We start from the raw sequence: 23,375 nt of genomic DNA, 5'->3' as shown, positions 1-23,375 counted from the left end.
CCGGCTTGAGCTGGTTGCAGTACATCCTGCTCACTCATAGGATTATGCAGCAGTTGGACTAGGTTCACCTTGGTAGACTTACTGAAAGGTAAGTCATGCTCTGTCCTCACCCAGTTAATCTCTGAGCATCCAAAGTTTGCTTCTAAAACATACGAGAAGTTCATCTCCTAGTGAGCAAGGCTGCCGATGAGCATTTTGGTGGCATTTCTTATAAATCAGATAAGGATTTATTGGGGCTCAGACTCATTTTCAAAGAAGAAACTCAAAACATCAATAGGGAAATTCCTTTACTAGAGGGAGAGCCAAGCTTTTGTCCTTGACTCCAGCTTCCCTGGAGTTTTGCTTGGTCTAGGAACTCTTCCATTCTTCTACCACTGCCAGCTCAAGTTGCTCCCTGGTCCTCGTCTAGGAGCCCATGCTCATGATTTTCAGGGAGGGTTGCTGCTCGGATTTCCCCTGGAGGTCCCACCTTGATTCAGGAAGTTTTTGGCTCATCAAATAGCTTCTGCTTCTGCTGCTGGCACTAAAGAAAACCTTTTCCTTTTCTTCCTTTTCCAGGACTCATTTTCTTTCTCAAACAATTCCTCCAGTTTTAGCTCTATGCTTTTCTTACATATCATTAGTCTGTAACATTCCAAGAATTGTGGACTTTTTCTACTATGACTGCTCCACTGAAAACACAGCCTTATTTATGCACAATTTTGTGACTAATTACCGTGGCTTCCATGGCAGCCAGGTGGTGCAGTCAGCCTGGAGTCAGGAAGACTTGAGCTCAGATCTGGTCTTTGACATTTACCACTAGCTGTGTGACCCTGGGAAAGTCACTTCACTCTGTTGGCCTCAGTTTTCTCATCTGTAAAATGGGCTAAAGAAGGAAATGGCAAATCACTCCAGTATCTTTGCCAAGAAAATCCCAAATGGAGTCACAAAGAGTCAGACTGGACTGAAAGGACTGAACAACAACATGGCTTGCCAGCCTGTGATTCTCCTTAGTCACTCAGGGCATTCTTGCCCTTGATGCTGGTGTAAAATTTGGTATAGTTTGTTGGTGGTTGTTGGGGTTGTTAATGACGGAAAAGACGATGATTCCGAACCCGTGCTGTGAATCCTGTGATTTCATAGAACAACGGTGTCAAACTCGGATAGAAGAGGGGACATTAATTCCTACAGGTGCATATTTATTAGAAAACCACACGTTAACATTATCTGTTTTGTTGTCTTTCTATTTATTTTGTTAAATATTGGGCATCTAGGTGGCGCCCTGGATGGAGCACCAGCCCTGGAGTCAGGAGGATCTGAGTTCAAATCGGATCTCAGACACTAACTAGCTGTGTGACCCTGGCAGAGTGAATAAGGCAAGGTCCCTGGCCACAGCCTGGGAGCCTCCATTCCCAGAATCCCAGAATTTAGATTCAGCCAGGCCCTCAGTAATTTCCTAAACCCACATTAATTAAGGATCTCCACTTCTTGGAAGTAGGAGCCATTTATCTTTCTCCAGCAGTCAATTTGGATGCCACTCCTTTCCTGGGGCCTTCCCTCATCTTCCCCCTAGTTGCTAACCTCTTTGCCAAGGGGATGCTGGTTAATGTTTAACAACCGGCTTTCTGATCTTTGAAGTCTAATCTGCATTATTTACACTTTCCCCGACACTTTCTTTAAGTCCAGACAATCAACAAAGCTGTAAATAAAGTCTTGTAAACAATTCTGTCTACAGAAATACTCACTCACACGGATAATTGACTTTCTAAGTATCAAGCTGGCTTCAGCGTCCCTGAGCCTCATGCTGCAATTTTTGTGTGTACATTATAACAACAATATTAGTAACAACTGGTATTTAGATAGCATTCTAACGTTTGCAAAGTACTTTCACGTTATCTCATTGTATCCCTTCTCCCCCCTCCCCCACTCACACACCTACTGTGTCCTGAAAATGCAAAACAAGGCAGCACCTGCCCTGGGAGGCCTTACATCTTTCCCTGGGGTTCAAACCTACATAGAGTTAAGTAAGCAGGGACAGGGGTCAAGGAAAGATCCAGATGAAGGGATCTAGGAAAATTTGGGGAGCAGGAAGAAAGCATCTCAGGGGTGCTTCCCCAGCCCCCCACCTTCCCAGGGAAGCACCATGAAAAGGGCCCGGATGTGGAAAATCAAAGCTGGGGGATGGGGGAGGGAGCGGGGACTTACATCCTGCCCATTTCACTTCCTTGATTTGTGACCCGGGTCGAGTCACTTGCTCATCACATAAAGGGTCTGGACAGATAAGGTCCCTTTTCGTATCAGATCTTATAACCTCACATGAATACTTCTTGATCGACTGAGAGCTGCCAACACAGTGCACTGTGGGGATTCAGAGGGAGGGAGGGTCCCAGCCAGATTAGGGACTAGCTCATGGAAGGCTTCCAAGAACTTTAGAACAACTTCCGAGAAGCAGCTAGATAGGGCAGATAGAGCACTGGACCAGGCATTGAGACCCAAGTCCCATTCAGGGAATGGTCAACCATCGTTTGGTTAGGCCAAAAAGCCATGGTATATAGGACAGGGCACAGTGCGGAGAGACTGAAGTCAGCTCACCATTACTTCCCCTGAATCACAGATTTGTCAATCAATCAATCAATCAGCAAGCTTTCGGGAAATGCCTCTGCATCTGACACTAGGAATCAGACAAAGAATGAAGCAATCCCTTGCCCTCAAGGCTTCTCCAATCTATCTAGTGACCTGAGGACAGGGGGCTGGGTTTGGCCTCTCTTTGTATAGCCTGGTGCCTGGCAGAAAGTAAGTGCTTAATAAATGTTCACTGATTGATTTACTAGAGATAGATAGACAAGGGAGTCCCAAAATCATAGTCCGAGCTGGCTGTTGAGAGAAAAGAAGATGCTTGAGGGATCAGGATCACTTTCTGGAAAGTGCGCTGCCTTTGGAGTCAGATGGCCTGGGTTCTAATTTCATCCCCAGCCCGGCTACTTGTGTTACCTTGGGCCAGTCACTAAAACTCTGTGGGGCCTCAGTTTCCTTCTCTGTAAAATGAAGGGGGTTGCCCTTGGTCTTTAGGAAGGGATTAGACTGGAGGTGTTCCAGTCTGGAGGGAGGGGGATCTCCAGAGGCAGGATGGTATTCCAGGTCCACTCTCTCTGGGATTCCAAGGCCCTGTGACCCCTGCTCAGGACTCACCATCCTGCTTTCCTTACCACAGTCCCCGCTGTGCCCTCCACACAATGGCCCTCTGCGGCTTCCCGCCTAGCTCAGGGGGCAGGAAACAGTCTATAAACAACAGGAACCGCTCTCGAGGGGCCCCCAGACTTTTTCCCATCAGATCCTATCACGGTGGCCTGGTCACAATGTGGCCATTGTGAGATCTATCAGGGCTCAGCTACACACACCTAGCCTCCACCCCAGGGGCTGAGAAGGCAAAGGAAGGACCTGGCAGGGGTTTGCCCAGATATGGCTCACTCCCTTTCCTGAGCAGCCCAAGGTGGATTTCTTGGGCTCTGGGGGACTGCGGTGGCGCCATTGGTTTCATTTTTATCCGGGAGCCCTTTGCCTTCCCTCTTTTCATTCAGCATCCTGCTCTGCCCCTTGCTAGCTGGGTCACCTTAGGTGACCCTTGATTTACCCTCTCTGACCCTCCAGTTTCCTGATCTGATCAGATGCCTTTGGGATCTAAATCTCAGATCCAGTGATCATACAGATAAGTAGAATACTGTTGTCCTTTGCCCTGGTCAGTCTCCACCTGGTGTGTTGGAAGGAAAAAAATTTTTCTAAAGTGCCTACCATGTTCCAGGCATTGTGTTAAGTGCTTTTTAAAAAACCCAAATATTATCTCATTTGATCGTCACAACAACCCTACAAGGTAGACACTATTATTATACCTACTGCACAGTTGAGGAAACTGAGGTTAAGCATTAGGTTCAGTTCTGGGTGCCACATTTTAGGAAGGGCATGTACAAGCTGGAGTGGGTCTGGAGAGGGCAATCAGTCCAGCCAGTGGCCTTGAATCCATGACTTGGGAGGACTCAGCTGAAGGCTATGGAGATGTACAGACTCTTGGGAATGGGAGCTGTCATTTAGAGGAGGGGTCAATCTTGTTCTCAGGGGTCCTGGGAGGCAGCACCAGGAACTGTGGACAAAACTGCAAGGCTGGATGTGAGGAGACACTTCTCATTGCAGCTCTCCAAAGGTGGGTAGTAGGGCTGGCTGGATGCCCAGGCAGATGAGTTGTTCAAGGGAGTAGTTAGGTATGCAGCAAACTGGCCGGCACCCGAGGGCTTTGCTGACTCTGACATTCTGAGAATTCTTCCCCATCTTTTGAAACATGACTCATGTACCACCTTCTCTAGGAGCTTTCCCTAGTCTCCTTCCCATCCCATACAGATTCAAGTCTTCCTCCGTCTGGGGAGCAAGGTAGCATCATGCTCAGAGTCAAGAAGACAGGTTCAAATTCTGCTTCAGACACTTACTGAGCTGTGTGACCCTGAACAAGTCACTTAAGCACTGTCAGCCTCCGTTTTCTCATGTGTAAAATGGGACCTGCCAGACAGAGTTGTTTAGAGGATCAGATTAAATGAGATAATCTGTGCGAAGTGGTTTGCATACCTTGAAGTACTCTGTGAACGCTAGATATTACTGTTATCTAATGAACTGACTTATTCGATGACATTTAATAAGAATCTATTAAGTGCCTGCGATGTGCCAAGGAATCTGCCAGGTGCTGGGTATACAAAGACAAAAAGACTCAACCACCCCATGCCTGTCCTCAGGTATTTAAAGTAATAATGAAAAAATAACAAGAATTATATATGATAATATAATGATAGCTGAACTAGATCTTGTTATTCAACATTTAAAAAGGTCTTTATGGAATAAACATCACAATGAAAGAGATCAAGAAAGCCTTCGAATAGCAGATATCTCATGAGATGAACCTTGACAGAAACTGAGGATTCTCAAGCATAGAGAAGGTGACGGAAAGCATTACAGACTTCAGGTACTTACTGCCTATGCAAATGTATGGAGGTGGGAGATGGATGGGGTACTGAGTTCAAGGAACAGCACGTGGCCAGTTTAGAACAAAGAGTTTGTGACAGAGTGATGTGCAACTCAGAGGCTGGTGCCAACTTGTAAAGGGTATCGGATGCCAAACAGATGGATTTGCCTTTGGCCATTAGAGACTTTTGAGCCAGGAAGTGACCTGGTCGAATTCTACTTCCAGAACATAATTTTGGCAGCTACAGAGAGAATAGATTGAAGAGGAAGACATTAGACGCAGGGAGTCCAATTAGGAGATTGTTGCAATAATCTCTGTTAAAGGTGGGGAGAACCTGAATTAGGGTCCCTGGTAAGAGTGGAGAGGAAGCAGACTTGAGATATGTTGACTAGATGGGGAAGAAGAAGGCTTGTCCTCCAGGTTTCCTTAATTCTATCAATGGTATCATGATTCAGCCTCAGACACTTGCTAGATGTGAGACCCTGGGCAAGTCACCCACGTCTGTCTGCTTCATCCGAATCTGTGCAAAGGGGGTTAACAACAGCACCTATCTCCCAGGATTGTTGTGAAGAAGATGATTAGCACAGTGCCTAAGGCTGGATTTGAACTCAGGTCCTCCTGACTCCAGGCTCAGTGCTCTACCCACTGAGGCTTCAGCTGCCTATGCATAAGGAAGTGTTGGTGAGTGAGGGAGAGTGAAGATTTGAAGGTGACTGCAGGGTGACAATCTTGGATGACATCACTAAGAACAGCAATGCCCTCCATGCAATTAGGGATACCCGGAGTGTGTATTGGGGGAGATAAGATATTCCGACTTGAAGAACGGGGTTGAGGCGCCCGCAGACTGCTGGCGTTTCAAGACTAAGGTTTAGGAGGCAGATTCAGGCTGGAGGTGGAGACCCAGAAGGCTAGAAGGCAGAGATGAGAATCTGGCCCTTGGGAGCTGATGACATGACTCAGATAGACATGAGAGGGAGTCCAGTCCAGAGCTCCAGAGAACATCCACTGATAAATATGAAATAGGGGATGGACCTGTGATCTCCCTCGGTAGGGAAATTCCCAGATGAGCGAACTCCCTCTACTACTGAAGTCAAAATCTCTTCCTAGAGAATTGTATGGAGCAGAGGTTAAGGGACTTGTCCAGGGTCACACGGCCAGTGTGTGATCAAGGTGGGGTGAAAACCCAGATCTTCCTGGTTCTGTAGCCAATTCTCTATCAATATAAGGGAGGAAGGGAGAGGGGGGAGAGATGGAGCCAGAGAGAGAGCCAGAGAAAGCCAGAGAGGCGCGTGCACGCACACACACACACAGAAATGAAGAGAGACAGAGACCCAAAGAGAGACAGAGAGACAGAAAGACAGAGAAAGAGAGAGAGAGACAGAAGAAGGGGGGTGGAGGGAGAGAGAACAGTGATGTGAGCAGAGAAAAGTTCACAGAAATAAGCTTTTAAAAGAAAGGAAAACAGCTTTGGGACTGTTAGGAGCAGAGGGTCACCCTGTCTCCTTTTCCCTTCCACCTTTTTCTTCACTGCTCCAGCTCCAAGCCTTCCTCATCCTTGCCTTCTCCTTGCTTCTGCTTTATCTCTCTTTCTCTTCCTTTTCCGGCCTCCTCCTTTCCCCATCTCCTCCCCTCCTACATCTCTTTTGGTTCTCACAGGAAACAATGTAAGTGAAGGCGCAGAGGCATTATGGGCCAGAATGTAGTTATGTGAAGGGCGGTAGTGGGAGACTTGGATGGGAAATGGTAATAATAATGATAATGTCTGCCTTTGAGCTTTGCATATTACTTTACAAATATCTCATTTCATCCACACAATAACCCTGCTGCTATTATTCACATTTTACAGTTGAGGAAATTGAGGCAGACTTTCCCAGGATCACACAGTAGTAGGTGTCTGAGGTTTCTCTGACTCTAGGTCCATTGTACCTTTAATTGGGGTCTGATTGTATGGAGTTGCATTACATAGATTAATCTAGCTGCGATTCAGGAGATGGGTTAGGAGGACTTCCAGATGGCAAAGCTATGGTGGTGTTGAGGACACCATCAGGAGAATGGGGGTGTCCCCAGCGACAGAAATGGGAAGTTTGGAAAAGGGCTAGGTTTAGGGTGAAAGAGAATGAGTTTTGTTTTGGACCAGTTGAGTTTGAGGTGATTGAGGGACATCAAGGTGAAGATGTCCAATAGCCAGTTAGGTGGAGACATGAGACGTGCTCAGGAGAGAGAAGAGGAGCAGGTACAGAGATGTGGGAGACAAGGGAAAGAGAGTGCTTTAGTGCGTGGGGGCTGGGACAGATAGGGGAATCCATAGAAGGAAATTAAGAAGGATTAGTCAGGCAGGTCAGAGGATGCAAATCATGGCAGAGCAGTGTCAGGAAAACCCATGGAGAGAGCATCCAGAGGGAGGAGACAGCGGCAAGATGACCCGCACAGAGGTCAAGAAGGAGAAGGTCTGAGAAAAAGCGCTTGGATTGCCTCCTGCCTTAGCCGGAAATATATAAGAAGTACTGGCAGAGAGAAAAGGTTGTTTTAGTATCTTGACTTCCAGTCACTAGGGCCCCAATCAATCAACATTTGTTAAGTGCCTACTATGTAGGCTGTTAGTCATGAGAGTTTATGGAAAATTATGTCAAAATTCGATTGCCCAGAGAAGTTCATCAGTATTTCACATCAGTTTCATTATGGGGGTTTGCCCAGGTTCTGGATGGTGGACAATACTCTCATGCCTTCCCAGTCACCAATGGAGTGAAACAGGGCTGTGTGCTTGCTCCCATGCTTTTTAGCATGATGTTTTCATCCACGTTGTCAAATGCTTTCAGTGAGGTTGAACACGGAATCAAGGTCAGCTACCTTACTGATGGTAAGTTCTTCAGTTTGAAAAGGCTACAAGCCAAGACCAAAGTGGAGGGAGTGTTGGTGCATGATTTTCTGTCTGCAGATGACTGTGCACTCAGTGCAGCCTCTGAAGTTGAGATGCAACAAAGTATGGATCAACTCTCTGCTATATGGGATAGTTTTGGCCTGATAATTAACATCAAGAAAACACAGGTGCTCCATCAGCCACCACCACATCATCCATACGTGGAACCATCTGTTACAACAAATGGAGAAGTTTTGAATGCTGTGGACAAGTTCACATACCTTGGTAGTGTACTTTCCAGGGATATACACATTGACAATGAAGTTGATACATGCATTGCCAGAGCTAGTCCAGTGTTTGGGAGGCTCTAAAGAAAAGTATGAAAGAGAAGAGGTATTAGACTGACTACCAAACTGAAGGTCTACGGAGCTGTTGTGCTGACTTCATTGTTGTATGCCTGTGAAACATGGACAGTCTGCCAATGCCATGCCAGGAAACTGAATCACTTCCACTTGAACTGTCTTAGGAAGATTCTGAGGATCACCTGGCAGGATAAGGTACCAGACACTGAGATCCTTGCTCAAGCTGAACTGCCAAGTATTCAAACTATGCTTCAGAGAGCGCAACTCCGATGGACTGACCATGTTGTTCGAATGCAAAATGTATGCTTGCCAAAAAGACTATTTTATGGAGAACTCACATGGGGCAGGCGATCACATGGTAGTCAGAAGAAGCAATAAAAGGACATTCTCAAGGTCTCTCAAGAACTTTGGATTTGATTGTATAACATGGGAGACACTGACATAGGACCACTCAGCATCGTGTGCCCACATCAGAAAGGATGCTGTGCTCCATAAGCAAAGCAGAATTGAAACAGCACAAAGGAAATGTAGGATGCACAAATTTGGAGTATCCACTTCAAATATTCACATGGACTATCTGTGCCCAATCTGTGGTAGTGTTCTGAGCTCTGTTCAGCCATAGTTGGACACATTGAGACTTGACTTTACAATGGTGATACCATTTTGGTCCTCTTCAAGAATGAAGGACAACAACCAACCATGTGCCAGGCACTTTGCCAAGTGCTAGAAATACAAAAAGAGGCAAAAGACAGTCTCTGCCCTTAATGAGCTTATGTCTAATGAACTGTAATGCTCATATCTACTTCCCAGGCTCTTTGCTGGGGTTCTTGATTCCACTTTATTCAACAGTCAATCAATGACCTGGTCTAGGGACAAGAAGGATGGCAAAAATAAGTCTCTGCCTTAAGGGAGCTTTTATTCTCATGGGGGAGAGAACAAGCCAAGAGTGCGTCTATGTATGTAAAAGATACATGTAGAACAAATCAGATGGGAGGTAGCTTTATGAACTGGATTTAAGGCTAGAAAATTTGGGTTCAAATCCCAGTTCTGTCCCTCACTATCTGTGTGACCTGGTTTAAGTCATTTCCCTTTTCTGGCCCTGAATTCCCTTTTCCAACGTTAGACCTCTCCTGTTTTCCTTTTTCCATGTTATCTCCTATTCTTTCTATCCCCCATGCCACTACCTGAGTGAACTTTAAAATAATATTTAATTATGCTCTGGCCCTTTTCCTATTGCTATCAATATCCAATGAACCCTTCTTTTTTTAAAAATTAATTTATTTTTAGTTTCAACACTGAGTTCCACAAGCTTTTGAGTTTCAAATTTTCTCCCCCTCTTTCTCCTCCCTTGTCCCCCTCACCCAAGATGGCATGCAGTCTGATATAGGTTCTATATATACATCTACATTAAACATATTTTCACATTAGTCATGTTGCAAAGAAGAATTAGAACCAATGGAATGAACAATAAGAAAGAAGAAACAAAACAAAAAAGAGAGAGCCAATAGTATGCTTTGATCCACGTTCAGACTCGAATTCTTTCTCTGAATGTGGATAGCATTTTCCATCATGAATCTTTTGGAGTTGTCTTAGAGCCTTGCATTGAGGAAAAGAGCCAAGTCTATCAAAGTTAGTCATCACACAATGTGGCTGTAACTATGTACAGTGTTCTGGTTCTGCTCACTTCACTCAGCATCAGTTCATGTAAGTCTGTCCAGGTTTTTCTGAAATCCGCCTGCTCATCGTTTCTTATAGCACAATAGTATTCCATTACATTCATATACCACATCTTGTTCGGCCATTCCCAATGGATGGGCATCCCCTCAATTTCCAATTCTTTGTCACCACAAAAAGAGCTGCTATAAATATTTTTGTACATGTGGTGAACTTTCCTTTGTAACAAATAAAGTTAATCGAAACAGTTCAACACATTGGCCATGTCTGACAACACCTGCCTCATCCTATACCCATAGTTCACCACCTCCCTGATGAAAGACTTTACCATGGATCCTCAAAGTCATGGCAGGTGACTGCCTTGATTATAGTTCTGATGTTTTTTTGATGTGTTCTTCTCCTGAACATGAGCGTGATTAATGCATCAATTATTTCATTGATCCTGTTTATTTTACTCTGTATAATTCATAGAAGGGTCTCTGGATTCTTCATAATTTGCCATGTTAGGGCATGTTAATATAGTTCATTGTATGTATACACCACAATTTGTTCAGCCATCCTCCAACAGATGGGTGCTTACTCTCTAACCTTTTTCTACCATAAAAAAGTGCTATTGTGAATATTTTTGTATATATGAGATCTTCTCTGCTGTCTTTGACCTCCTTGGGGCACATGCCTAGCAATGGGTCAAAGGATGTGCATTGCTGAGTAACTTATTTGAGCATAATACCAAATTGTTTTCCAAGATGGTTAGATCAACTCCCAATTCCACCATCAGAGAATTAGTGTGCCCATCTTCTCCCCACACCTCCATCATGGACCACTTTTGTCTTTTGTCACCTTTTCCAGTCTAATGGGGACCAAGTAGAACCTCAGAGTAATTTTATATTGGATTGATCTTAAAAAAAAAAAAACCCAACAACAAAAAACTAGTGTTTTGGAGGGTTCCTTTATATGGTTGTTGACAGTTTATATTTCTTCTTTTGAAAAATGCATGTTCAAATTCTTTGACTGCTTACCTGTTAGGGATGGAGTAACTTTTCCCATAGAGCTGTAACTAGCATGGGATGAATGAACAGGGCTTTGCCTCAGGATTCCAATGTTGAGAAGGGGGTTTTTTCTCCAGGTAGACCACTCTCTTCATATTTACCTTGTAGTCCTCCATCAACCTGAAGTAACCACTGGTCCAGTTCTGCTGAGAGAGGAGGCAGTACAATCTTCATCCCTGTGAGGATGAACAGGAAGGTGGCTTCGGAAATGACTCATGTCTCTGTCCTTGTACTGACAAGGCTCATACCACCCTACCCTCAACCCTGCAGAATTTTAACTGTGATTGCACTGTCCTCTCTATCACTTTTCTTCCCCTGATACTCTTGGTTTTGTAGGAAAATATTCTTTGTTTTTTTAATGTAGCGCTCTGGTCCTCTACCCAGAAAGCTTCAGTACTCCTCAATATATGAACTCCTGATCCTGGCATTCAAGGCCTTCTATAATCAGACTCTAACTTTTCTTTCTAGTCTTCTTTCTTATAATTCCTCTATACATACTCTGTGCTGCAGAATACTTTTCATTCCCAATGATCATCTTTTCCTCTCGTTTCTCTTTGCATCTATTCACATTGACCCCTGCCCCCATATTGAAATTAGAAGACCTGAGTGTAACCCTCTGTCACTAGCTGTGTGACCTTGGAAAAGCCATTGTCTGGGTCTCAGTCTCCTTTTCTGTAAAATGAGGGAGGTGGGCTCAGTGACCACTGAGGTCCCTTCCTTCCAGCTCTTATGGACCTATGAGCCTAGTATCAAGCCCCCAGCTCCATGTGTGAAGGCCAAGCAAAGACATTGAGCTCAGGTTTGGAGGATGAGCTTGGTTCCAGTTAAGAGATGCTTCCTCCTACCTCCACACTGATGTTTGTACAGGTTTCAGGCAGCATGCTGGACTAACAGGATATTCAGGGAAATCAGCGGTGCCCAGAGCCTGTGTTTTGGAAATGGAGATGGGTTATTTACTGGGAATCTGTGGCAAAGGGACCACCTGGTCCTTCCTGAGAACTCTCTATGATTTATAACCTGTGGTTTCCAGTCAGTGGGGAGAACGCTTTTGGGATAAAGGTTATCCAACAAAAATTACTCTCTGTCCCTAAAAACACAATGTGAGTAGCCAGTTTATTCCATGGCAGGGCCCCCATTTTCCTTCACAAAATGTTCTGTGCCAAAATAGGAAACTTTCAACAACAAAAAATGTGGAAAAATCACTTTGTGCCCAGGACCGAAAATCCCTACCTAAATCAGGTGAGGAAATCATTGTTGTAGTCATGGAGGGGCAGAGGGCTGGGGGGTTTGGGAGTTGTGGTTATTTAAAAAAAGAGTTTGTTGAAAGTCGTTTGATCTTTTTTAATAGATGAGTTGATTTAGGGCTAGAGAAGAATAAGTCAAAACAACAAGCCCCTATTATGTGGGGGGTGATGGGAAGTGGGGGAGGGGCTAAGGATACAAAGAAAGGAAAAAGATAGGCCAGTTCCTTGAGGAATAATGTGGAAGATAGCTTGCAAATGACACTGTAGAAACAAAAAATATATAGGATAAGTTGAAGATAATCAACAGGGAAGCTATTAACATTAAGGGGGATAAAAGGCTTCCTGTAGAAAGTGGGATTTTAGTGGGACTTGAAGGAAGCTAGGGAAGACAGGAGGTAGAGATGAGGAAGCAGAACATGCCTGGCAGGGGGCACAGCCAGAGAAAAATGCCTGGGGTCTGGAGATGGAGTATCTAGAGCAGCCACCCTTGAGGACCTAGAGGGCTACATGTCACCTCAAGGTTGAAAGTTCTCCACCATTGCTCTAGAATGAGGCATAGCCAGGAGGCCTGTATCACTGGATGGAAGAATATTTGGGGGTAAGGTATAAGAAGATTGAAAAGGTAAAGAGGGTCTAAGTTAGGAAGGGTTTTGAAAGTCAAATGGAGGATTTTATATTTGATCCTGGAAGTGATGGGGAGCCATTGGAGTTTGTTGAGTGAGGGAGGTGACATGGTTAAACCTGTTGTGAACTGCTCCAGCTGGTCTGGAAAACAATTTGGAACTATGCCCAAAGGGCTACAAAACTGTGCATACCCTTTGACTCAGTAGTACTGCTACTCGATCTGTACTCCAAAGAGATCAAAGAAAAGGGAAAAGGACTCACATGTACAAAAAATATTCATAGCAGCTCCTTTTGTGGTGGCAAAGAATTGGAAATTGAGGGGATGTCCATCAGTTGAGGAATGGCTGAATGAGCTGTGGTATATGCATGTCATAGGATACTATTGTGCTGTAAGAAATGATAAAGGGGATAGTTTCAGAAAAACCTGGGAAGACTTATATGAACTGATGCAAAGTGAGGTGAGCAGAACCAGAAGAACACTGCACAAAGTAACAGCAACACTGAAACTAATTATCAACTGTGAAAGACTTAGCTATATGATCAATGATTTAAGACAATTCCAAAGGACCCATGATGAAAAATGCGATCCATTTCCAGAGAGAGAACTAAGGAACCCTGAGTGCAGAGTGAAGTACATTTTCTCCACTTTCTTTATTTTTCTTTCTTTTCCCCCCTACAACATGGCTAATGTAGAAATATGTTTTGCCTGACTTCATATGTACAATAGGCATATTGCTTGGGAGAGGAGTGAGAAGAAGAAAATAATTTGGGACTAAAAATTAAAAAATGAATATTAAAAAATAAAGAAATTTGGAACTATTTTTCAAAAGTTACTAGTCTGATTTTACCCTTTGACCCAGTGATACCAACTGGTCTATCTCCCAAAGGGATCAAAGAAACAGGATAACAACCCATAAGATTAAAAATATTTTGTAGTGGCAAAGGACTGGAAACTGCGGGCAGGGTGCCCTCATCCTCTGGGAAATGGATGAACAAATGAAAGTCTATGATTGTGATGAAATACTATCGGGCTGGTTTCAGAGAAACCTGGGAAGATCTGCACATATTGATGCAAAGTGAAGAGAGCAGAACCAGGAGAACAACATATACAATGACAGCAACATTGTAAAGAGACAACTTTGGAACATTTAAGTCGATGTTAAGTCAACCAATCAGATTTTAGACGACTGATAATGAAGTCTGTCTCCTACCCGTTTGGGGATAAGAAGAGCACCTTCCCCCAGGGTTATCATGAGATAAAATGAGATATTTGTAAAATGCTTAATACAGTACCTGGCGCATAGTAGGCACTTTATAAATGTTTGTTGCCCCCTGATTCAGCTGATAGGCTCATGATGTAGAATGAGACCTTTTTTGGACCTGTCCTCAGATTGACCAGTGCAGTAATCCATTTTACTTAACTCTGCACAACTGGTACAAGACTTTTCTTTCGCTTTATTTCCCCATGGGTTGGAGGAGGCAAGGGGATGAGAAACTAGATTTTTTAAGTGAAAAAAAATGAACAAAAACTATCAAAAATTAGCCCCCCAAATGCAGGCCAATTCCAATTATAATGGCCAATCTTCACCTCTGAAGAAGTGATGAAGAGATGTGCCTCCCTCCATTCACAAGAGAAGAAAAGACCTGGTCGTGCAGCATGACATTGACCGTCAGGCAAGGCGATGTCAGTTTTATTGAGTTGGCGATGGAGAACGGGTGAAATGCGTGGAAATGACAGTGACGTAGAAACAAAAAAATTAATACACATTTTAAAGAGCAGATTATGCCATAACCCAATTCTCCTCCCGTTTATAATAATAGTTTTACCCTTGAACTCTATGTAGATATTTCATGTCTTCTTCTGGTCCACCACAGAGATGTTTTAGGACCAGAAGGAGGCAGGGGATACTCTTTCACTAATCTTATAGAGTAAGGGAATGGAATGGAATAAGATTTCATTAAGCACGTACCCTAACCCTAACCCTAACCCTAAAACTCTAACCCTAACCCTAACCCTAACCCTAAAACTCTAACCCTAACCCTAACCCTAACCCTAAAACTCTAACCCTAACCCTAACCCTAACCCTAACCCTAACCCTAGGCCGCCATTGTGCTATGCCCTTTACAGACATTATCATTTGGTCCCCACCACATTCCTGGAAGGTAGGTGAAGGAAAGTTGATGTAACTTCCTTAGATTTGAGAAATGCATTTGCTAAAATTTCTCATGTAATTCTTGTGGATTAGATGGAGAAATGAGGGCTGGGAATATTTCACCCGGGCAGCTTATGAACCAGGAGAATGGCTGGTCTCAGAGAACAGCCACTGATGGCTCCATCTGGAATTGGAAGAAGGTCTCTACTGTTTGTCTTTTTGTCCATGACTTGGATAAATGTGTAGAGGGCATGTTCATCCAATTGGCAGATGACACAAAGCCAGGAGGGATGAAGGAGGTTAGAGTGTAAGGGGGCAAAGGGGTGATCTGGACAAAGAGCTCTAGAATTTGAGGAGGGAGATTGTCATTTGGAGGGGGGTCAAGGAAGGCTTTGAAGAAGGGGAGCCTGAGCCAGGCTGTTTGTCCTTCATTTCCAAAGAAGACCATACCATCAGAGAAATGATGACCTGACTTGCACTCGACTTTGCTTTGAATGAGGGAGGGTTGTGCAAGGTCACCAGCCTCACTTTTTCCTCCTAAGCCATCTGGATCCAGTGACCAGATATTCATCAGGATGACTGGAGAAGGCCCAGGATGCAGTGGGAGACCTTGGCCTATTCAGGTACTCACTTAGAGTAAGGTAATGCCCATTCAGTGAATAGGCGTCTTTAAGAAGTAAACAGGGAATGATGAAGGGACCGATTGAGATGGACAGAGACAACATGGAACATAACAAGAAAGCTATTTGCCTCAGAGCTGGGAGGACTGGATTCTAGTCATGGAATCATAGAAGTTAGAAGAGACATTGGAGGCCATCTAGTCCAGCCCTCTCATTTTAGGGATGAGGAAACTGAGGCCTATGGAGATGGGACTAGAGACCCTCTCATTTGGGGCAAAGATGTTATTTTGGGGAGAAGCAGCTTAGGGGATGGTCTGACCATGGGTTCAGTCCCATGAGGGGGGTGGGTGATCTGGCACTCACCCTGTGGTGGGCCCATGAGGGGATGCCATGCAATGATAACTGGGCATGGTAGTCCAGGCCCATAGATGTTGGTACCTCAGGTGAAATGCCAATCTTTCATGTTAGTTACAGCTCTGAAAACAATTTTTGCATTTCTATATCACAAAGTCGTACATGGGGTCATAGATTTAGACCTGAAAGGAACCTTAGAGGTCAATCAGTCCAACCTCCTTTTATAGACGAGGAATTTGAGGTCCAGGGTAAGCAACTTGCCTAAGGTCACACAGGAAGCAAGTAGCAAAGTCTAGCCTCAAACCCAGGTCTTCTGGTTATGCATTTAGCCCTCTCTCTACCATACCAAGATACCTTTCACTTGTGAAGAAAACACTTTGTTAACTTTGCATCATTATTGTGACATATAAAAAGTTTGAGAGATATAATTTCTGGGTAATTAATCATTTTATTAGTCATGCTAGCAGATAATTAATAAAAGGGTCAGTGACACTTGTGAATGCCAAAGACCCCTCATGGAACCACTCAATAATTGTATGCCCTTGGAAGAGCTGGTGTTCCAGAGAGTGGCAATCAACTCTGATGGGTTAACAATTAATGAGAAGGAGGAATGAGGGTCTGAGGGCCATGACTTTGATCACTCTCACTCCCAGTCCACCCCCAATCTTGACAAAGGATCTACTCCCACTCAAGTCTAGAATGCACCTTAGATTAAATTAGGTTCTCTAGTTGGGTGAGTCTCCCATCCAGGATCAAAAAACGTGTTCCCTGGTGATTTGGGTAATCTCATCCATCAGCAATGTCCTTCAGTTCAAAATCTCGAATACCCTACAGGTTTCTGAAAAAGCTTGGTACCTGATTCAATTATTGATTATTAATATAAGAGAGAAATACTCATTTCTCTCTCATTATGGAAATCTGAGTTATTGCTAATCCATCATATCTACCTGCTTGTTCTTCCTCTCTGACTTCTGTTTTTTCCCAGTCTTCTTTGATCATCACCCAAGTCAGGCCCCCCAAGTGGAGGTGTGCCCCAGGACTCTGTCCTGGGCCCCCTTCTCTTTTCCTTCTATGCTCTTCCATTCTTGGTGATCTCATCAATACCCAACCTTTAATCAGAAGAATCTCAGATCTATACTTTCTCCTGATAGCATTCCATCAGATTTACTTCCCAGCTTCCATCAGCCCTGATAGGTTGGGTCTCTAGGAGAGTAGATGCTCCCTCAGGTTCTTGGTTCTCAGGTGCTGACTGTCTACTCCTAACACCGTGGCTCATGAGCCCCTACCTACCAGTTGTTGCTGGGCAAGTAGCTCAGACACTGGGGCATATTGAGTGTTCAAGGAGGATTAGCACTTCTGGTGTGAGGGTTGGGCAGGGGGATGACAAAATGAGCAGAGTTGGCGGGGGAAGGAAGTGGAATTTCCAAGTCTAGCAGAAAGATAAATTATGTAGTCCAACACCATTGGATTTAGAGTCAAATACTTGGACTGAAATCCTGCCTCTGTTAACTATGGGCTGCCCCGCCTTGAGCAAATCATGTTTATTGCTCAGCCTCAGTTTTCTTCTGTGTAAAATAAAGGTACTGGACCAGGTAGTTTTAAAGTTCCAAATTCTATGTTCTTATGACTCTTTTCAGTGGCTTGAGATACTTTTACCTTGTTTTAAATTGTGGTTAATAATAAAATTTATAGCTTTTTCTTTTTTCTAAATTTAATGTTTTTTACCTTGAAAAATTTCCATGCACTTACGTTCCCCCACACATGTTCTTTAAGAAGGATTACATAAAAATGGCCAAACTGCCTTTTGCCTGGGACAACAAAGGCTTGGTGATGCATGGAGAGCACGTCCCATCTTAGCCTGGGAAACTCCCTCCCTGCTAGGAATGTTGTTGGCTCGCCCCCTTGGCCACCTCTCTTCTGATAAAACCATGCTCTTGGTCCTTTGTTGCCCCAGGATGGGAGGAAGGATCCTGGCTTCCAGTGGGAAAATCCTCTTGGTGTTTTTGGAAAGTTCAGGGTATTGGCCTTGGACACTCCCTTTTATGAATGAGGATGAACACGACATCAAGGTCAACTTCCGTACTGATCGTAAGTTCTTCAATCTGAAAAGGCTACAAGCCAAGACCAAAGTGGAGGGAGTGTTGGTGCATGATTTTCTGTCTACAAATGATTGTGCACTCAGTGCAGCCTCTGAAGCTGAGATGCAACACAATATGGATCAATTCTCTGCTGCCTGTGCTAATTTTGGCCTAATAATTAACACCAAGAAAACACAGGTGCTCCATCAGCCACCACCACACCATCCATACATGGAACCATCTGTTACAACAAATGGAGAAGTTCTGAATGCTGTGGATAAGTTCACTTACCTTGGTAGCGTACTTTCCAGGGATGTACACATTGACAATGAGGTTGACACATGCATTGCCAGAGCTAGCTCAGTGTTTGGGAGGCTCCAAAGAAAAGTATGGGAGAGAAGAGGTATTAGACTGACTACCAAATGGAAGGTCTACAGGGCCATTGGGCTGACCTCATTGTTATATGCTTGTGAAACATGGACAGTCTCCCAGTGCCATGCCAGGAAACTGAATCACTTCCATTTGAATAGTTTTAGGAAGATTCTGAGGATCGCCTGGCAGGATAAGGTACCAGACACTGAAGTCTTTGCTGGAACTAAACTGCCAAGCATTCATACTATGCTTCAGAGAGTGCGACTCTGATGGGCTGTCCACGTTGTTTGAAATGCCGAAGTTATACTTGCCTAAAAGACTTTTATGGAGAACTCATACAGGGCAAGCATTCATATGGTGGTCAGAAGTGATACAAGGACACTCTCGAGAACTTTGGATTTGATTGTGCAACACAGGAGATACTGGCACAGGACTGCTCAGCATGGCGTGCCCATATCAGAAGGGGTGCTGTGCTCTAGGAGCAAAGCAGAATTGAAGTAGCTCAAAGAAGATGAAGGATGCCCAAATTTAGAGAATCCACTCCAAATGTTCACATGGACTACTTGTGCTTGACCTGTGGTAGAGCCTTCTGAGCTGGGATTGGTCTGATCAGTCACAGTTGGACACATTGAATCTTGACTCATGGTGATGTCATTTTGGTCCTCTTGGAGAATGGACAACAGCCAACCAACCACTAATCAATCATTCAAGGGTTCTCTGTTAGGAAGTTTCCTCAATCATACGTCAGCATAGCCTCCATTTTTAAGAAATGGCTTTGGAGAAGAACAGAATGGCTGTGCTCTTTCACTTCTGACTTTTCCTGAATGGGAAGTCTGGGAGGAATGCATCTGAAATCACAGGACCTCAGAGCTGAAAGGACCTTTCCTTGACCAAGAGTCCCTTCTCCAATGTCCCTGCAACTGGCTATCCAGTCTGCCTGAAGACCTTCAGTGAAGGAGAGCTCACTGCCTCCATGATAGCCCATTCCATTCTCGGAGACTTTCCATTGTTAGTACATCCCCTCCCCCCTACCAAGCCTAAATCTGACTTTATCTAACTTCTACCCTTTCCTCATAGTTTTGCCCTTTGTTCAAGTAGAACAAATCAAATCACAAATACTTGAAGAAATCCACTATGTTCCTCGAGTCTCCTCTTTTTAAGGCTAATAATAATAACAAGTAATATTTTCAAGATACTTTAAGTGATTTGTTCCATGTCTCCCCCCTCCTCAACAATCTCCAGTGGCTCCCTATTATCTCCAGAATCAAATACAAAATGTGCTGTTTGACTTTCAAAGCCCTTCACAACCTGGCCCTCTCCTACCTTTCCAATCTTCTTACACTTTCCTCCCCCCCATGCTCCCTATGATCCAGCCACAATGGTCTCCTTTCTATTCCTCACTCATGATCTCCCAACTCCATGCTTGAGTAACTTGTCCATCCTCTCGGTCCCATTAGATTGTAAACTCCCAGAGAAGAGGGGCTACTTCTTGCAGTTCTTCACATCTCCTGAATGCTTAAGGCAGTGACTGGCACACAGTAGGTGCTTAATAAATGCTTGCTGATGTGACTTGAATTTGAATCAATGCTCTTATTTGGTTCTAACACTCCCTTGTCTCTTCAGTCTGCAGAGGGCATGCATGATTTCAGGTCCTTCGAATTCTCACTGCCTCCGTTGGAAGCGGTCCAATTCGTCAGCAGCTCTTCTCAAAGGTGGCACCCAGACCTGAACTGGGTGGAGACATCTTGATGAACCTCCCTGGCGATCCCTGCTCCTGATCCCCCAGGATGAATTATGGGACTTCAGTCCTTGTTATAGTTCCAGACAATACAAAATGAATTCGTTTACATTTCAAAGGTTATCTCTAGCAGCAGAAGGCCCAGAAACCTCCTGGGTGGAGGGAAGTGGTGAGAGGGCATGGGGACAGCCAGGCCTGGGAGAGCCCTGGGAGCCTGCAGGTTTGGAAATTTCTTACCCAGGTGGATTTCTCTTTTCTCCTCAAACACCTTTCAGGACCTGTCACCCTGTTTCCAAGCTCAGTATTTCCTTGGGACAGGTAATCTGAAATGAAAAGAAGTTATTTTAGTCCTTAATGACAGGAAGGAAATGGAAGACCAGGCGTTTTCCTGATATGCTAAGTAAGAGACCAAAGGATGAGACAATGCCTCCTGGTAGGTATTTGGCTAATGTCGGTTTGTTGGTTTCCCCCCAGTACAGAAATTACTCTGCTTGTTTGTATCAAACTTGTTGAAATTGAGAACAATGGTACATAATTAAATCAGTATCAAGATCATTCAAAACACCATCTTGGAGGGGAGAAAAGTTCTACAGCAATCTTACAAATTCATTAATTCATTCCACAAACATTTACTGATGGCAACTCCAAGTCCTCTGTCCGTTGGCTTTTAATTGCTCAGGAAATAGTTTCCACTGGTCCATATGCCATATGCCTTCTCTCCAGTCAGGCTGGTGGTCTCTCTGGTATGCACATGTAACATGCCTACCTCCCATGGGCATGGAGTTCCCACCTCCATACATTTGTCCATGTTGCATCCCTAACCTGGAAAGCCCCTTTCCTCTTCCATCCTTCCTATTAAAATCAAATCTGTCTTTCAAGTCTCATATCCTCCATAAAGTCTCTTTATCCAACTTTCCCACCTTGATTCCTAGAAGTCAGTCAGTTAAACAACATTTAAGCTCTTAATTTGTATCTGCCAGGCACTGTGCTAAACTCTGGTGATACAAATGCAAGCCAAGAAAAAGTCAGCCCCTGACCTCAAAGAGCTTATATTCTAAAGGGGAATATAAGAGGAAGCTGAAAAAGGGGCAGAGGGTATCCACTTCTGAGCAGGATGAAGTTCAGAGCTGTGAAGCCTGGTGGGGAATGAAGAGGTGACTTCTGGGAGCTTCTGGGAGGAGCCTTCCCCCCTCCAATCAGAGGGAGGGGCCCCATGGGCAGAGGGTACAAGTTGGCTCCAAGTATGGAATTGTGAAAAGAGTTCTGGGACAGAACTGGGTGTGACTACCATAGCTACAACACACTAATTATGCCTCAGTTTCTTCATCTGTAAAATGGCAACAGTACTACTTATATTCCCTACCACATGTCTTTATAGGATTTTTTTTTGACTAGACAAAAGAGGTCTTTCTCTGCTTCATTTCTTACCTAGCCTTAATCGCTGAATGGGCTGTTTGTCCTTTGTTCTTGAAGAGGATAAAGAAATCAGGAAGGTGACGCCATGACATGCAAGTGAATCGGATGTAAGTGAGGCAGGACTGTGCAAAGTCACCAGCCTCACTTTCTCCTCCAGAGGCATTTGGATCCAATGGTCAGATATAGATCAGGATGACTGGAGATGGCCCATAATGTAGTGGGGAATATTGACCTTTCCCAGCTAAGGTCTTTAACAGGTCTCAGTTTGATTGAGGCAAAGCCCGTGATTAAGGTGTAATAAGAAACACAGAGAAGAATGGCCTTTTTAAAAAAAAAATAAATCTGGGAGGGAAGACCCTCAGGGTTTCTGGCCAAAACAGAAACAATTGCTATTTACATTCATTCTGAGCCAATCAGGGCCCAAACAAAATAGGGCCTGGCCTGGGACCATTATTGGCCAATCAATCAGAAACAGAGTGACTTGGGGGAAAGTCTGGTCTTTAAGAAAAAAGGAGGAAAAAAAAGTTTCAGAGATTAAAAATCTACATTTCCTTTGGACAGAGTAGCCATATGTAAAGGTGGGATACTCTATAGGAACAGAGGGAAAGAAAAGAAAGAAAAGAAGGAAGGAAGGAAGGAAGGAAGGAAGGAAGCAAAGCTGTGTTGCCCAACTGGTCAGTCCCAATTTGGTCCCCAGTGGACAGCTGCTTTTCTACTCACAGAGGCTGCTGTTTATCCTTTGTTCTTGAAGAGGACCATGATATCAGGGAGGTGAAGCCATGACATGCGTGTGATTGGCAGTGCTATGAATGAGACCTGTTAAGGATCTTCGCTTGAAAAGGCCAAGGTCCCCCACTGAAACCTGGGCCATCTGCAGTCATCCTGAGCGATATCAGGCCACTGGTTCTGAGGGAAAAAGTGAGGCTGGTGACTGCACAGTCCTGCCTCACTTCAATCCAATCACTTCCCTGCTTCACATTTCTCTTCGAGCACAAGGGACAAACCACAAGAACCACAAGAGGATTTAGAGTGAATATGACCTTAGAGATCATCCACGTCCAATCACCTCATTCTACAAATGAGGAAACTGAGGCACAGAGGCAGAGTCTTGGCTCAGAGGTTTTAACAGGCTTTCAGTAACACTATTTTATTGATGAAAGGCCTGCGATGGCAGTTTCCTTAGGGCTCGTGTAAGGGCTAGTAGGACCATAAAGAAAAGGAGCATGACCAAGATCAGGCACAGACAGCAAGTGATGAGAGCCAGGACCTGAACTCAGGGCCTCTGTCTCTAGCTCCAGGGCCCCTTCTCCATTCTGCTGCCTTGTCCCTTGGCCAACCCTTTCAATAATTTGCTTGGTGACTTTGTATGATTTAATGTAGCAGGGTAGATTTATATTCCTCTCTCCCCTCTCCCTCCCAGGGTAAGTAAACAAATGAGAAGTTCCTTCCTGGCTTCCGGACTTTGGAAAGAAGGAGGCAGAGTCAGCTTAGGGCTGGCTCCTAGACTTCCCTGACACCTTTGGACTGTGGGGAGGGAAGGATGGGCCGGAGGCCAGTGCTCAGGATTGGCAGGCACACTGAAAAGCAACAAGAGGCCCCCATGTCTCAAGAGTTGTAGAGGAACTCACCTCCCTGGGCATCTGTTAAAATGATGTTCAAGGGCCATTTTAGAAATTGTCCCAATATATTTTTTATTAGCTGAGTTAAAGGCATGTGCAAAAATGACAGCACCCTCTGTTTCAAGGACTCACAGTTTCCAAATATTAGAATCCTGACATGCTAATTAATCAATTAACAAGCATTAATTTATAAAACACCTATTATTCTGAGTCAGGTGCCATGCTAGGTGATGG

General features: G+C 44.3%; 2 long non-coding RNA genes across 2 annotated transcripts; one reads left to right on the top strand and one right to left on the bottom strand.

Annotated features, from left to right (window-relative positions):
- Positions 1 to 270: 270 nt before the first annotated feature.
- On the bottom strand, positions 271 to 13,039 carry LOC140498970 (uncharacterized). Its single transcript, XR_011965231.1, has 3 exons — positions 11,769 to 13,039; positions 10,894 to 11,099; positions 271 to 8,205 (listed from the first exon to the last, which is right to left on the bottom strand). It is a non-coding gene; the product is annotated as an uncharacterized lncRNA (long non-coding RNA).
- Positions 3,376 to 20,188, top strand: LOC140498971 (uncharacterized). The gene is made up of 4 exons (XR_011965232.1): positions 3,376 to 3,469; positions 4,090 to 4,174; positions 4,846 to 4,981; positions 19,992 to 20,188. It is a non-coding gene; the product is annotated as an uncharacterized lncRNA (long non-coding RNA).
- The last annotated feature ends 3,187 nt before the right edge of the window (positions 20,189 to 23,375 follow it).

This window comes from Notamacropus eugenii, chromosome 4 (genome assembly GCF_028372415.1).
Source record: "Notamacropus eugenii isolate mMacEug1 chromosome 4, mMacEug1.pri_v2, whole genome shotgun sequence".
Lineage (NCBI taxonomy): Eukaryota > Metazoa > Chordata > Mammalia > Diprotodontia > Macropodidae > Notamacropus > Notamacropus eugenii.
This window is presented reverse-complemented; position numbering and strand designations above follow the sequence as displayed.